Source organism: Balaenoptera borealis (genome assembly GCF_965194805.1).
Source record: "Balaenoptera borealis genome assembly, chromosome: 4".
NCBI classification, from domain to species: domain Eukaryota; kingdom Metazoa; phylum Chordata; class Mammalia; order Artiodactyla; family Balaenopteridae; genus Balaenoptera; species Balaenoptera borealis.
In genome coordinates, this window is record NC_138861.1 from 95,177,246 (window position 1) to 95,185,023 (window position 7,778).

General features: G+C 36.1%; 1 long non-coding RNA gene across 1 annotated transcript in view; it reads right to left on the minus strand.

Moving 5' to 3' along the window:
- Positions 1–6,464, minus strand: part of LOC309627407 — a 1,022,019-nt gene extending 1,015,555 nt beyond the window's left edge. The window contains exon 1 of the long non-coding RNA XR_014243730.1: positions 5,087–6,464. This is a non-coding gene — a long non-coding RNA (uncharacterized lncRNA). The remainder of the gene's footprint in view (positions 1–5,086) is intronic.
- Between the last annotated feature and the right edge of the window lie 1,314 nt (positions 6,465–7,778).

Genomic DNA, 7,778 nt, shown 5'->3' on the forward strand with positions numbered 1-7,778 from the left:
ATTCAGGAATTTCAATTAATTCAATATGACTGAAGGTCATCGTGTTTAACTATGAGCAGTGGAATTAAATGAGATGAGTAGAAAAAGTTCAGATCAGGTAGGACTTTGGAATTTATCCTAGAAGCAATAAAGACCCATTTCAGTGGTTTCACTAAGGAAGTAAATAATCAGAATTACAAATTGGGCTCAAACCTTATTAAAATGTTTTGCAGGAAGTCAGTCTGAAGAGAGAACAAGTCTGAGGCTATAGCACTAAATTCTGGTGTTCAGAATTTCACGATGTGCTTTTAGTATTATTATTATTATTTTTTAAATTTATTTATTTATTTATTTTTGCTGTGTTGGTTCTTCGTTTCTGTGCGAGGGCTTTCTCTAGTTGCGGCGAGCGGGGGCCACTCTTCATCGCGGTGCACGGGCCTCTCACTATCGTGGCCTCTGTTGTTGCGGAGCACAGGCTCCAGACGCGCAGGCTCAGTAGTTGTGGCTCACGGACCCAGTTGCTCCGCGACATGTGGGATCTTCCCAGACCAGGGCTCGAACCCGTGTCCCCTGCATTAGCAGGCAGACTCTCAACCACTGCGCCACCAGGGAAGCCCTAGTAGTATTATTTACCAATGAGACTCTCAGCATGGAAGATTCTGTTAAATACTACATACTTTATGGTACTCTTGGAGATACACAAAATATTCCGAAGGATCCTACAATTAATAAATATATCTGTTTAAAACGCTTCCCAATCTTATGTGTTTTTTGGTTTTTCTTTTTTTTTTTTTTTGCTATTTTTAACAAGAAATAAGATAGAACCTTGATTCTTCCCTGAGCTACAAAATTATGTCTATAAATAACCACTGCTTGTATCACTGCAGAAGTTTCTCATGCTCCACACATTAAAAATGTGCAAATTTAAAACATGTTTTTAGGATGAAAGATCATCTCACTCCACTGTTGAAATCATCTAATGGCTTCTTAGCTTACTCCTCTAAAAGTGAAAGACCTTAGCCATTGAACAAAGTCTGTAAGATCTCAAAAGCTAATGCCTTTCTGACCTCAACTTCTGTTCCTTCTCTTTTTCTCTCTCCTCTAAGCTACTTTCTCTTCCACTCACTTCACTTCAGCCATGCTAAACATATGGCTAGTCTTACCCCTTCAGGCTCAGAAGCCTTCCACTTGCTGTACATCTTCTCTACAATGCTGTGAGCGCTTACATCACTGCATGGCTCACTCCCTTATAGCAACAGACTTGTTCACTTTATCAAGATTTTCCTCAATCATTCTTTGTAAACTGGCATTCCTCCTCCCATACTCAAGAATTCTCTACCTTTTTTTTTTTTTTTCCACATCTTTATTGGAGTATAAATGCTTTACAATGTTGTGTTAGTTTCTGCTGTACAACAAAGTGAATCAGTTATATGTATACATATATCCCCTTATCCCTTCCCTCTTAAGCCTCAGTCTCACCCTACCTATCCCATCCCTCTAGGTCGTCACAAAGCACAGAGCTGATCTCCCGGTGTTATGCAGCAGCTTCCCACTAGCCATCCAGTTTACATTTGGTACTCTATATATATCAGTCCTTCTCTCTCACTTCATCCCAGCTTCCCCTCCATCCCTGTGCCCTCAAGTCTGTTCTCTATGTCTCAGACTTTATTCCTGCCCTGCCACTGGATTCATCACTACTGCTTTTTCAAATTCCATATATATGCATTAACACACGGTATTTGTTTTTCTCTTTCTGACTTACTTCACTTTGAATGACAGATTCTAGGTTCATCTGCCTCACTACTAATAACTCAATTTCCTTAGTTTTTATGGCTGAGTAATATTCCACTGTATATATGTGCCACATCTCCTTTATCCATTCATCTGTTGATGGACATTTAGGTTGCTTCCATGTCTTGGCTGTTGTAAATAGTGCTGCAATGAACATTGTGGTGCATGACTCTTTTTGAATGATGGTTTTCTCAGGGTATATACATAGTAGTGGTATTGCTGGGTCATATGGTAGTTCTAGTTTGAGTTTTTTAAGGACCCTCCATACTGTTCTCCATAGTGGCTGTATCCATTTACATTCCCATCAACAGTGCACGAGGGTTCCCTTTTCTCCACACCCTCTCCAGAATTTATTGTTTGTAGATTTTTTTGATGATGGCCATTCTGACTGGTGTGAGGTGATACCTCATTGTGATTTGGATTTGCATTTCTCTAATGATCAGGGATATTGAACATCTTTTCATGCATTTGTTGGCCGTCTGTGTTTTCTTTGGAGAAATGTCTATTTAGCTCTTCTGCTCATTTATGGACTGGGTTGTTTGTTTTAGTGATATTGAGATGCATGAGCTGCTTGTATATTTTGGAGATTAATCCTTTGTCAGTTGCTTCATTTGCAAATATATTCTCCCATTCTGAAGGTTGTCTTATTTGTCTTGTTTATGGTTTCCTTTGCTGTACAAAAGCTTTTAAGTTTCATTATGTCCCATTTGTTTATTTTTGTTTTTATTTCCCTTACTCTAGGAGGTGGGTCAAAAAGGGTCTTGCTGTGATTTATGTCATAGAATGTTCTGCCTATGTTTTCCTCATAGGAAACATGTTTACTATGTTTTATAGTGTCTGGCCTTACGTTTAGGTCTTTAATCCATTTTTAGTTTATTTTTGTGTATGGTGTTAGGGAGTTTTCTAATTTCATTCTTTTACATGTAGCTGTCCATCTTTGCCATCACCACTTATTGAAGAGGCAGTCTTTTCTCCATTGTATATTCTTGACTCCTTTGTCAAAGATAAGGTGAACATATGTGTGTGGGTTTATATCTGGGATTTCTATCCAGTTCCATTGATCTATATTTCTGTTTTTGTGCCAGTACCATACTGTCTTGATTACTGTAGATTTGTAGTATAGCCTGAAGTCAGGGAGCCTGATTCCTCCAGCTCCGTTTTTCTTTTTCAAGATTGCTTTGGCTATTCTGTGTCTTTTGTGTTTCCATACAAATTGTAAAATTATTTCTTCTAGTTCTGTTAAAAATGCCATTGGTAGTTTGATAAGGATTGCATTGAATCTGTAGATTGCCTTGGGTAGTATAGTCATTTTCACAATATTGATTCTTCCAATCCAGGAGCATGGTATATTTCTCCATCTGTTTATGTTATCTTTGATTTCTTTCATCAGTGATTTATAGTTTTCTGAGTACAGATCTTTTGCCTCCGTAAGTAAGTTTATTCCTAGGTATTTTATTCTTTTTGTTGCAATGGTATAGGGATTGTTTCCTTAATTTCTCTTTCTGATCTTTCATTGTCAGTGTATAAGCATGCAAGAGACTTCTGTGCATTAATTTTGTATCCTGAAAACTTACCAAATTCATTGATTAGTTCTAGTAGTTTTCTGGTGGCATCTTTAGTATTCTCTATGTACATTATCATGTCATCTCCAAACAGTGACAGTTTTACTTCTTCTTTTCCAATCTGTATTCCCTTTATTTCTTTTTCTTCTCTGATTGCCATGGCTAGGACTTCCAAAACTATGTTGAAAAATAGTGGCAAGAGTGGACATCCTTGTTTTGTTCCTGATCTTAGAGGAAATGCTTTCACTTTTTCACATTGAGAATGATGTTTGCTGTGTGTTTTTCATATATGGCTTTTATCATGTTGAGGTAGATTCCCTCTATGCACACTTTCTGGAGAGTTTTTATCATATATGGATGTTGAATTTTGTCAAAAGGTTTTTCTGCATCTATTGAGATGATCATATGGTTTTTATTCTTTAATCTGTTAATATGGTGTATCACATTGATTGATTTGCATATATTGAAGAATCCTTGCATCCCTGGATAAATCCCAATTGATCATGGTGTATGATCCCTTTAATGTGTTGTTGGATTTTGTTTGCTAGTATTTTGTTGAGGATTTTTGCGCCTATGTTCATCAGTGATATTGGTCTATAATTTTCTTTTTTTGTGATATCTTTGTCTGGTGTTGGTATCAGGGTGATGGTGGCCTCGTAGAACGAGTTTCGGAGTGTTCCTCCCCTGCAGTTTTTTGGAAGAGTTTGACAAGGATAGGTGTTTACTCTTCTCTGAGTGTTTGATAGAATTCACCTGTGAAGCCAACTGGTCCTAGACTTTTATTTGTTGGAAGATTTTTTTGAAACAGTCTCAATTTCATTACCTGTGATTGGCCTGTTTATATTTTCTAATTCTTCCTGGTTCAGTCTTGGAAGGTTATAGTTTTCCAAGAATTTGTCCATTTCTTTCAGGTTGTCCATTTTATTGGCATATAGTTGCTTGTAGTAGTCTCATGATCTTTTGTATTTCTGCGGTGTCAGTTGTAATCTCTCCTTTTTCATTTCTAATTTTATTGATTTGAGTCCTCTTCCTTTTTTCTTGATGAGTCTGGCTAGTGGTTTATCAATTTTGTTTATCTTTTCAAAGAAAAAGCTTTTAGTTTTATTGATTTTTGCTTTTGTTTTCTTTGTTTCTATTTCATTTATTTCTGTTTTGATATTTATGACTTCTTTCCTTCTAGTAATTTGGGGTTTTCTTTGCTCTTCTTTTTCTACTTGCTTTAAGTGTAAGTTTAGATTCTTTATTTGAGATTTTTCTTGTTTCCTGAGGAGAGCTTGAATTGCTATGAACTTCCTCTTAGAACTACTCTTGCTGCATCCCATAGTTTTGGGGTCGTCTTGTTTTCACTGTCATTTGTTTCTAGGTATTTTTTGATTTCCTCTTTTATTTCCTCTTCTTTATCTTCAGGTAAAACCACAGAAAAACAACCTAATGAAGTGGAGATAGGCAACCTTCCAGAAAAAGAATTCAGAATAATGATAGTAAAGATGATCCAGGACCTAGGAAAAAGAATGGAGGCAAAGATTGAGAAGATGCAAGAAATGTTTAACAAAGACCTAGAAGAATTAAAGAACAAACAAACAGAGATGAACAATACAATAACTGATATGAAAAGTACACTAGAAGGAATTCGTAGCAGAATAACTGAGGCAGAAGAATGGATAAGTGACCTGGAAGACAGAATGGTGGAATCCACAGCTGTGGAACAGAATAAAGAAAAAAGAATGAAAAGAAATGAAGACAGCCTATGAGACCACTGGGACAACATTAAACACAACAACATTCACATTATAGGGGTACCAGAAGGATAGGAGAGAGAGAAAGGACCCTAACCGTGGGTGGGTCCCGCTGAGTGTAGGAACTCCTCCCCTCCCCCAGCCACCCCTCAGGGGAGCTGGTCCCTTCCTGCATCCACTTCTCTTCCCACTTCACTCCCTGCCACACCTCACGTCTCACCTGTCGCTGGGGGTTCCTCCCATCCCCTTAGGTGTCCGTGGTTCCTCACTGGTTCCTGGTAGGTGCCCTAGTTGTGAGGAGACCCAGACTCCTAGTCCTCCATCTTGACTCCACCTAACTTTCTTGATTATTATGTCTCCTAATAACCATCAAACACAATAAATGTTGTATTTTTTTAACCAACTGTAATTTCTTAATTGATTGTAAAGGAAGATTGTTGAGGACAGTTTTGTCTTGTGGTGCAATGTTATAGCATTGGCACCTAGACCAAAGTCTGACTTATAAAAAATGTTCAAAATATTTTTTAATTAATATATAAATATAATTTTAGTAAAGGACATATAAAGCTTTTAGTCAAATAAATGTGAGATAATTCAATCCTTTAAGATATTTACTGGAAAGAACAAAATATCAAGGGTTTATTTTATTAATAAGGAACTCAGAATAAAGAAAAAACTGGTAAACTTAAAAGTAGGTGATCTTATTTGCAAAACAGAAATAGAGACACAGATATAGAGAACAAACATATGGACACCAGGGGAGGAAAGGGGAGGGTGGGATGAACTGGGAGATTTGGGTTGACATATATATACTACTGATACTCTATAAAATAGATAACTAATGATAACCTACTGTATAGCTCAGGGAACTCTACTCAGTGCTCTGTGGTGACCTAAATGGGAAGGAAATCCATAAAAGAGGGGATATATGTATATGTATAGCTGATTCTCTTCACTGAACAGTTGAAATTAACACAACATTATAAAGCAAATATACTCCAGTAAAAATTAATTATAAAAAAAAGTCTGTGAACATACTGGTGAACCTAAATAATCATCCACCTTAAAAAATTAGACATAGGGCTTTCCTGGTGGCGCAGTGGTTGAGAATCTGACTGCCAATGCAGGGAACACGGGTTCGAGCCCTGGTCTGGGAAGATCCCACATGCCGCGGAGCAACTAGGCCCGTGAGCCACAATTACTGAGCCTGCGCGTCTGGAGCCTGTGCTCCGCAACAAGAGAGGCCGCGATGGTGAGAGGCCCGCGCACCGCGATGAAGAGTGGCCCCCACTTGCCACAACTAGAGAAAGCCCTCGCACAGAAACGAAGACTCAACACAGTCATAAATAAATAAATGAAAGAACATGAATTTCTAAAAAAAAAAAAAAAAAAAATTAGACATAGAGATTCATTATGTTGGTGTGAAAAACCAGGTCAAATTAAAGTAGTGAAGTTATGAGAGAAAGGTAGTTCAAGTTCCTTTGATGTGGCAGAATAATAGAGATATTTGTTACTTTCATGTTAAAATGGACTATCTAACTTCCAAATCAGGAAGAAAATATAATACAATTAAAAATTCAATTAATTCAACTAGATTCAGCATATAATAAAAATAACACAAATAAATAGTGCATTAAAAGATAAGTTAGAAAATGTTATTTAGAAAATATATTATTAATCGTAACTGATTTACTATACAAAGTTATCCTAAACATCCTACCCAATACGGTAAGAGCACAATGAAAAAAAAATAGTCATCAAGTTCGGAAACAAAGACAATATTATTGTTATTTATAGAAAACACAACTGTGTGTAATGAAATTCAAATGACTATATCAGTAAATATTTGAAAGCATACAGAATTCCACAAGATTGACTGAATGACAAAAAATCCATAGAAACAAAAGCAATAGCATTTCTTTACATCAACTCTAAAAGCACAGCATATATAATAGGATAAAAGATGTGATTACAATTGCTCCCAAATGTTACATAAATATAAATCTAACAAAATAATGTCAAAACGGTATTGAAGGAACTATAAAAGGTCATGAATAAACAAACCATATTACACTCAGGGATGGACTCAATGCTTAAAAGAAATCAGTTCTTCCATAAATCAACTGACTATAAATACTTCACCATCAAACTACATATGATAATATAATAGTAGAACAGATTCTTGCAGACGTTAAAAATAAATTGTGAAAGTTATAACATATTTTATTATATATAATATATGGCTTAAAAGTATGTATATATGTGTGTGGGTGTCTTTATTATCTACATAGTGTCAAGAGATCTATAACAGCAGTAGAAATGGCATTAAAGACACTAGTGATTAATTTCAAATTGGTGTAATGAGACTCTATCAGCTGACAGCATCAATCGTGGCAGCAAAAATTAGACAAAATATCATGAAAATGGCATTGTTTAGAAAATTGTGCATGAAGAAGACATTTCTTCTACTCTTTCCTTTGAACATTGAGCAAGCACAAAGAAGCCTAGAATCTATCATTTTTATATCAGCATTGACAAAGAAATGGTTCTTAACATTTTTTTTTATAATAGATCTCCTGGAAATGCTGATAAAAACCATTGATTCTTGGGTTGAGAAATTTCCAGGCACAAAATTTTGAATAGATTTCAGGTTGTGCGATTCCCTCAAGTAAAAAAGGCTGATTGAAACAATTTTGATTCAGTATGTGTA